The sequence below is a fragment of the Stegostoma tigrinum genome, unplaced genomic scaffold, assembly GCF_030684315.1.
Source record: "Stegostoma tigrinum isolate sSteTig4 unplaced genomic scaffold, sSteTig4.hap1 scaffold_116, whole genome shotgun sequence".
Taxonomy (NCBI): domain Eukaryota; kingdom Metazoa; phylum Chordata; class Chondrichthyes; order Orectolobiformes; family Stegostomatidae; genus Stegostoma; species Stegostoma tigrinum.
The window spans coordinates 376,008-383,884 of record NW_026728066.1 but is presented as its reverse complement, the minus strand read 5'-3'; the positions used below and the strand labels follow the sequence as shown (position 1 = coordinate 383,884).

Sequence of the window (7,877 nt, the reverse complement as noted above, 5' to 3'; positions counted from 1 at the left end):
TTGGTAGACCTATGCCTCTTGGTCGACCCCGAGGGCAAGACCTTGTCTACTCACCCCATCAATGCCTCCCATGATTTGATAAAACTTTTGACACTCGGGTGAAAATAGCCTCAGTCTATTCAACCTCTCTCGATAGCCTAAAACCCGCCAACCCTGGCAACATCCCGGTAAATATTTTCTGAACGCTTTTAAATTTCACAACATCCTCCCTGTAGCAGGGAGACCAGAATTGAACACAATATCAGAAAAGAGGCCTAACCAATGTCCTATACAGCTGCAACATGAGCTCCTAATTTTCTCCACTCAATGAACTGGGCAATCAAAGCGAGCATCTCAAACACCTTCTTCACCAAACTCTCTACCTCTGACTCCACTTTGAAGGAATTATGAACCTGCACTCCAAGGTCTCTTTGTTCAGCAACACTCCCCAGGACCTTACCATTAAGTGTCTAAGCACTCCCCTGATTTGCATTTCCTAAATGCAGCTTGTCACATTTATCTGAATTAAACTCCATCTGCCATTCTTCGCCCCATTGCCCCATCTGATCAAGATCAAGTTACACTCCGAGGTAACCTTCTTCACTGTCCACTACACCTCCAATTTTGGTGTCATCTGCAAATTCACTAACCATAATTCCTATCTTCACATCCAAATCATGTTCATAAAAGGACAAAGAGCAGTGGGTCCAGCGCCAATCCTTACAGCACACTGCTTGTCACAGACCCCTAGTGTGAAATGTAACCCTCCATCACCATCTTTTTGCCTTTTACTTTCAATCCAATTCTGTATCCTGAAGTGGGAGGATAGGATAGGTGGGAGGAAGGACAGGTTAAGGAGGCCGGGACAAGCTGGGTTGGTTTTGGGATTCAGTAGGGGGAGGAGGGATTTTTAAGCTTGTGGAGTCCACATTGATACCATTGGGCTGCTTCCACAAGCTTAAAAATCGCTCCTCCCCCTACCGCATCCCAAAACCAGCCCAGCTTGTGCCAGCCTCCCTAACCTGTCCTTCCTCCCATCATTCCCACCACAAGCCCCATCGCCATCTCCTACCTACTAACCTCAACCCGCCCCCTTGACCTGTCGTCCTGCCTGAAATTCAGATATTCCTCAGATAACAAGGTGTGAAGCTGGATGAACACAGCAGGCGGGATAGAGGAGGGTAACTTCTTCAGGTTTGGCATCCCTGGAAGAGGCTTCGCAGTGAGGTTAAAATTGGATCAGTGATAATGGGAACTTCAGATGCTGCAGAATCCAAGATAACAAAGCATGTAGTTGGATGAACACAGCAGGCAAAGCAGCATCTCAGGAGCACAAAAGCTGACGTTTCAGGCCTAGACCCTTTATCAGAGAGGGGGATGGGTGGAGGGGTCTGAAATAAATTGGGAGGGGGGGTGGACCGAAGATGGATCGAGGAGAAGATAGGTGGAGAGGAGACTATAGGTGGGGAGATGGAGAGGGGATATGTCAGTCTGGGGAGGACGGGCAGGTCAAGGAGGTGGGAAGAGGTGAGCAGCTGGGAAATGGAAGTGTGGCTTGAGGAGGGTTAGGAAGGCAGGGACGAGCTGAGCTGGTTTTGGGATGCATTGGGGGTACGGGACGAGGTGGGCTGGTTTTGGGATGCGGTGGGGGGAGAGGGAGATTTTGAAGCTTGTGAAGTCCAAATTGATACCATTGGGCTGCAGAGTTCCCAAGTGGAATATGAGTTGCTGTTCCTGCAACCTTCGGGTGGCATCATGGTGGCACTGCAGGAGGCCCAAGTAGGACATGTCGCCTGAGGAATAAGAGGGGGAGTTAAAATGGTTCGCAACTGTGAGGTGCAATTGTTTATTGCGAACGGAGCGGAGGTGTTCTGCACAGCGGTCCCCAAGCCTCCGAATGGTTTCCTCCACGTAGAGGAAGCCACACTGTGTACAGTGGATACAGTATACTACATTGGCAGATGTGCGGGTCAACAACTGCTTAATAAGAAAAGCCATCTTGGTACCTGCGATGGGGGTGAAGGAGGAGGTGTGGGGGCAGGTGTAGCACTTCCTGTGGTTGCAGGCGAAGGTGCTGGGTGTGGTGGGGTTGGAGGGGAGTGTGGAGCGGACAAGGGAGTCGCGGAGACAGTGGTCTCTCTGGAAGGCAGACAAGGATGGGGATGGAAGAATCTCCTGATCGACTGAAACATAAAATTAGGTGTCTGTACAATAAGTCCTAAATTGTCAGTGTAATGTTTATTCACACTGTGCTGTCACCAAATGAACCAAACAACTGCTCAGAGGAAGACGGCTGTATATTTGAACCTTACGGTAAACAGTTCATGATTTATTTCTCACACTGAAGGAAATGGGCATTTCAGGCAATTGTCATAGAAGCCAGACACTCTGAAAACAGGCCATTCGATCCAACCCCCCTCCAACCCAGCAAATCTCCCCCTCCCTGAACATTACAGGTAATTTAGCACAGCTTATCCACCTAGTCTGCACATCTTTGGACTGTGGGAGGTTACCCGCGCAGACAATTTCTGGGCAGTACAATTGAAGCCACATAACTGGGGCTATTAGCCAGCAGTGCCCATCACTGAGCCACCATGTCGCCCTAACAATGCTTGCCCAACCAATGGATACACCACTTGCCTGAAACATGAAACACAACTGAATCTGGCAACAAGGTTTAGCATGTAATCGAAAGAAGAAATTGAACGATATACAGCCACAGAGAATACATTGTGCTGTTATTTTGAACTATGGGGAATTGAGCTTCTAAATAAACACAATGAGCCTGACGTGACTTGAACACGCAACCTTCTGATCTGGAGTCAGACGCGCTACCGTTGCGCCACAAGCCCCATGCTTGCGCCCGTTGTTGTGCGGAATTTAGGAAGTGGTCATCCCGCAATGATTTCCAAATGATGACTGAGAACAAATGTCGAAGCTTAATCCCTGTTTGTCTCTCTCTCTCCCTCTCTCTTCCTCTGTCCCTCTAAACAAATTTCCCCTGTCTCCATCTGTCCATCGCTCTGGCTCCCTCCTTCCACCCTTGTCGACTTCATTGTGTCAACCCTCTGCTCCTCGAATTTAACTCCTTCTTCTCCATACATTCGGCTCTAACCTTGCTTCTGGGGGACTGATTCTAGTCTGTATGTCATGGGATGGATCCAGGACAGACAAAACGAGGCATAAATGATCTTTGCGGGGTTTACAAAAAAACACCGACTGGGTTCTATTCCCATTTTCCAGTTATTGTCCACAAAGTCAAACAGCAAGACAATATTTCTCAAACTTTATCGAGAAAAAGCGCCATGAATGTCATTGATAGAAATATAGTGTCCACAGACTTGTATCACTTAAGGTCAGACACCAAGTGCCCGTCACTGTAATGTACAAATATAAATACCCGGGGATGTAATTACATCTCACTGAACGATTCAGTACCACGTGACACACAACTAATTCAGGAACCAGCATCATTATTGCATCACAATAGTTGAAGGCCATCACCGCTCATACCACATAAAATCATGGAGCAGCTGTAAGTCCCTGGGAGAGTTTATTAAAGAAACTTCACTGAGAGTCAGACAGCCCTGTGTCGGGAAGCATTCGGATGGCCAACCACAATCATTTTATGTGTGCGCAGATCTCGGTATTAAACATTTTCGAGGCCAACTTCCCTTCCTTCTACGTAAAATTTCAAGACCCATAAAATCAAAATTCTTCAGGTGAGTTTGGAAGCATTTCTCCCGAGGTTGACAAATTATTACTATAAATGCTTGGTTAAAGTTTGAACACAATGAGATCAATGATGTTAAGATATGAACTCATTGGCTTCAAAACCTAGTGCCTGGAATCCCCAACCAATATTTAATGCAATGATGGTGCTGTAAAGCTATCGCCTGTTTACAACAGAGAAAGGCTACATTAGGCTCGACCTGCCTGTGTTTCTAAATAGGAACACAAGTGACACTGCAAATTAAACAAAACACGTGGCAAGCAGGCTGCAGAACCTTTTTGCGAGCATCCGCTACCTGGGCAAATAGGTGGTGAAATGGATATGTTTGCAGTGGCTGTGTTCAGACTATGGCCTTGTCTCCACAATGAAAGTTACAGCCTTTACTTTGGAAGAATAAAATTGGTACAGGGAAATTGCGATTTCAGTAAATGCAATTTGAAGTCATTTTCGCTGACACCTGGGTTTCGGGTATTTAGGCAATCTTTCTTCCGAATAGGCCCGAAACGTCAGCTTTTGTGCTCCTGAGATGCTGCTTGGCCTACTGTGTTCATCCAGCTCCACACTTTGTTATCTTGGATTCTCCAGCATCTGCAGTCCCCATTATCACAGATAATGATGAGCTCCACGTTTTGGAGCAGACAATAATAAAATCCTAACTGAGACAAAAATACTTAGAGTCAGATATCATTAAAAAAAAACCTATGGCATATTCAGAGAACATTCGACCCGTTGAATGTGCATCAATGCTCCGAAGTGGTTACATCCTATCTGTGTAAAACCGCCTATGACGTAAATAAACCACCTGGCCTGCACACGACAGGGCAAGTTCTCATGGCCAATTCAAGAAACCGAAGCAAACCCACACAGGCACGGGAAGAATGTGCAAGTTCAACATGGTCTGTCACCCAAAGTGGGAATCAAACCTGGGTCACTTTCAATGAAAGGCCCCAAAATGCTTCCATCCTACCTGCTGGGGAAGTAAACCCTGTTCACCCTGCCTCATAGGCAGGGACCCTAATTACTATACCTCTGAGGACAGCACGAGTGCAAAAGCCTCTTACTCGTGCACAAGTCAAAAACAACCCCTTAACGATCCTAATTCCATTTTCTATCATTTAAGCCATCTGAACGCCTCATAAGGGGATCAGGGAATCTGCCTCCAGGACACTTCCAGGCAGTATGGCACAGAGCCCAAAAAGATGCTGGCTCAGAACGTTTTTTCTGCACATCAACGCAAACCCATCCATCAAACATTTTATATCTTAGCCCCTCTGGTTATCAATCCTCCATCAAGGGGCAACATTTCTTTCAGTCTACCCTGTCAATATTCTTCATTATATTGTACGTCTCGGCCATGTTCCCTCTTCATCACTTCGGCTCGAAGAACAACAACTTCAGTCTGTTCAATCCCTCTTCATGACTGAAACAATTCAGTCCAGACAATATCCAGGTAAATAGCATCTGCACCATTTCCACAGCTATCACAGTCTTGCTATAATGTGAATTACGGAACTGTGCACAATACTCTAGCTATAACCGAATGAGAAAATGAAATGGGTGGCACAGGAAACCACAGAAACTGGGCTTCTACAACGAAATTTCTTCTGATCAAAATGGCCTTTTATCCTTTCCTGTGTTCCTATACTCCAATAATCACTGATTTGTGTCAGTAAAAGCTCTTAAATAAGGTTTGATCTTACAGAGGCAGGTTCTAAACAGATCAACTGGCTTGAAGGTACCAACGGTGAAACTGGGGAACGTGCGCCCAGCAACATTGACTAAAGCAGGGCAGATTGAATGGTGTCAATGTCAAAATGAGTGTTAGATTTGGCAGTGCCTCGGCGAAGTGAACCGATGAAGGTAAAGGACGGTTAGTAGGTGTGGAGCGAAGAGAAATCTCAAAGAGCTGTGATTGAATTCTGACACAACAAATGTGGATACATGTAACAGCAAGGGAAAAATCACCACCTTGGAGAATATTTTCATGAAAATGTTTGATATTTTGCCGCATTTCTGCAGCACGTGTCACAAGGAATAAAAGACACAATCGGTGAGCACATGGTCCTTCGATGACGGTACAGAGGTGTATGAAATGTCAAGCCTGTGAGCTCTAACCCCATCCGGACCAGCTTTTATTGGTGTGGAGCAGGGTTTTGTGGGCATCAGGCTGTGGGAAAATGTCATTGAGCAAAACAGAATTTCATGGACCACACCAGTCACTGTGTTTGGATGATGAACAGTACCCACAGGAAATGCCTCAATTATTAACAAAAAGCATAATTTTTCAACAGGAGAAGGATCATCTGAGGAGGGAGTAACGCGGATGACGTTTTAGCTCAATGATCTATCCCATATTGCTGACACAGCGCTGTGATAAATTCCAGGAAGGGCTGCATACCTGTTTGGTAGTCAATTTGCTGCGTGCATATTAATACAAGTGGTTCCAATGATCGAAAAGAATTAAATTTATCTCATTGAGCAGTTCGAAAGTTGTCTTCAAATGAGTGAGTGTCGGAGAAAACAAATCCATCCATCTCACTTGTATAAGCTCGTGGGGATATCGTGAGAGTGGAAAGGGTGACTTCTGCAAGTTTGCAGCATCAGTCCTTAGCGCATTGCAAAGCATTTGATACATTTGTTCCTGATTGAAGTGCTTCCTGGAAGCGGGGAGCTGAGCAAGATATTGGGTAAACCTATTCAGTTGTGAGAGCCAAAACAGTAATTTCCTTTCTTGCAGTGCGAATGAGATTGTCTAGCGCAGAGAATTTCGATATGTTTTCCCGATCACTGGAGCGTCCATTACCAGAGATCACAATTTGAGGATAAGCTGCAACCCATTTAGGTCTGAGGTGAGGAGAATATCGGCACCAGAAAGCAATGAGGCTGAAGAATGTTGTGGTACACAAAACAATTGAAGCTAAAATAGTGATTAGTTTTATAAGATGGAATTATTCATGGTACTGAAGGCGAGGAGACACTAAAAGGATCTGTGGTGAAAAGTGAAATAGGGTACTGAGTTGTAGAATCCCTACGATCAATGTGAACAGTGGAGCAGGCTGGAAGGACCGACTGGCCTCTTCCTGCTCCAAAGTCTCTCCAAAGCGGCCTCGCACCGACCCTTGTGAAACAACACAAGAAACAGATTATCAGTGGCAGAAGCACCCTTCAGCGAGGACCCGTTACTTCTTGCTATGATTTCGTATCCAACTAGTGAGATGCACTGACGCTAATTTCAACCTTCTTTGAGAGATGTAAGTAAATAGCTGTATTCTTTAACATAGAAATATTGATGACAGTTGGTCTCCTGTGGGTCATGTCACAGAATGAGAATTCCCGTGACAGCGTGGATGTGAAATTGTCTGTGAGCAATTGTTTTCCAGACTCGAGAACAGTGCGCAGGGTTGTTCCAACAAGTCGTATTGAGGCCACCTCTCATCTGAACCACTGTTAATGAGCCACATATTTTGGTGTAGACCATTTCAAAATCGAAAATGAGACTACACTGCATAGAGTCAGAGATCAACGGAACCCGACCGTATAGACAGAGGCCATTCAGCACAGTGAGGCTGCGCCATTTCTTGAAGGAAAGTAAAGTTGCTGGAAAAGCTCAGCAGGTCTGGTAGCATCTGTGAAGAAAACATCCGAGTTAAGGTTTCGGGTCCGGTGACGCTACCTCAGACCGGAGAAGAGCTTTCCGTAAACATGCATTTCCCTACGCTGCACTATCTGGTCTGCATGTCCCTGCACATGGTGGGCAATTTCACACGGTCAATTCACCTCACCAGCAGATGTTTCACCTGTGAGAAGGAAGCACAATGAAGACCAGGGGAGAAGGCACATGCTCCGCATGGACAGCACCCAAGGATGAATCTAAAAGGCACGAAGCCTCCTCGGCAGGGAATTGAACCCTGGTCTCCTGCGTGACAGGCAGGGATACTAACCACTATACTACCGAGGACAGCACATGACTCCTATTACGCTTTAGAGCCCTATGAGCACACTAGGCAAATAAAACTGCTTTGCGATCCAAATTCTATTTTCCATCGCTTGGCACGTCACCTTCTATGCCTTAGCATCACAAATTTACGTCTGAAAGATTCTTACATTAATTGGATGTCTGCCTCTAGAACACTGACAGGCACTGGCTTTCAAATTCCAAACACCC

General features: G+C 45.8%; 2 non-coding genes across 2 annotated transcripts; both read right to left on the bottom strand.

The window, feature by feature from the left end:
• Window positions 1-2,759: 2,759 nt before the first annotated feature.
• Window positions 2,760-2,831, bottom strand: trnaw-cca (transfer RNA tryptophan (anticodon CCA)). The gene has a single exon. It is a non-coding gene; the product is annotated as a tRNA-Trp (tRNA).
• A 4,767-nt stretch (window positions 2,832-7,598) lies between these two features.
• trnad-guc (transfer RNA aspartic acid (anticodon GUC)) lies at window positions 7,599-7,670 on the bottom strand. The gene has a single exon. It is a non-coding gene; the product is annotated as a tRNA-Asp (tRNA).
• Between the last annotated feature and the right edge of the window lie 207 nt (window positions 7,671-7,877).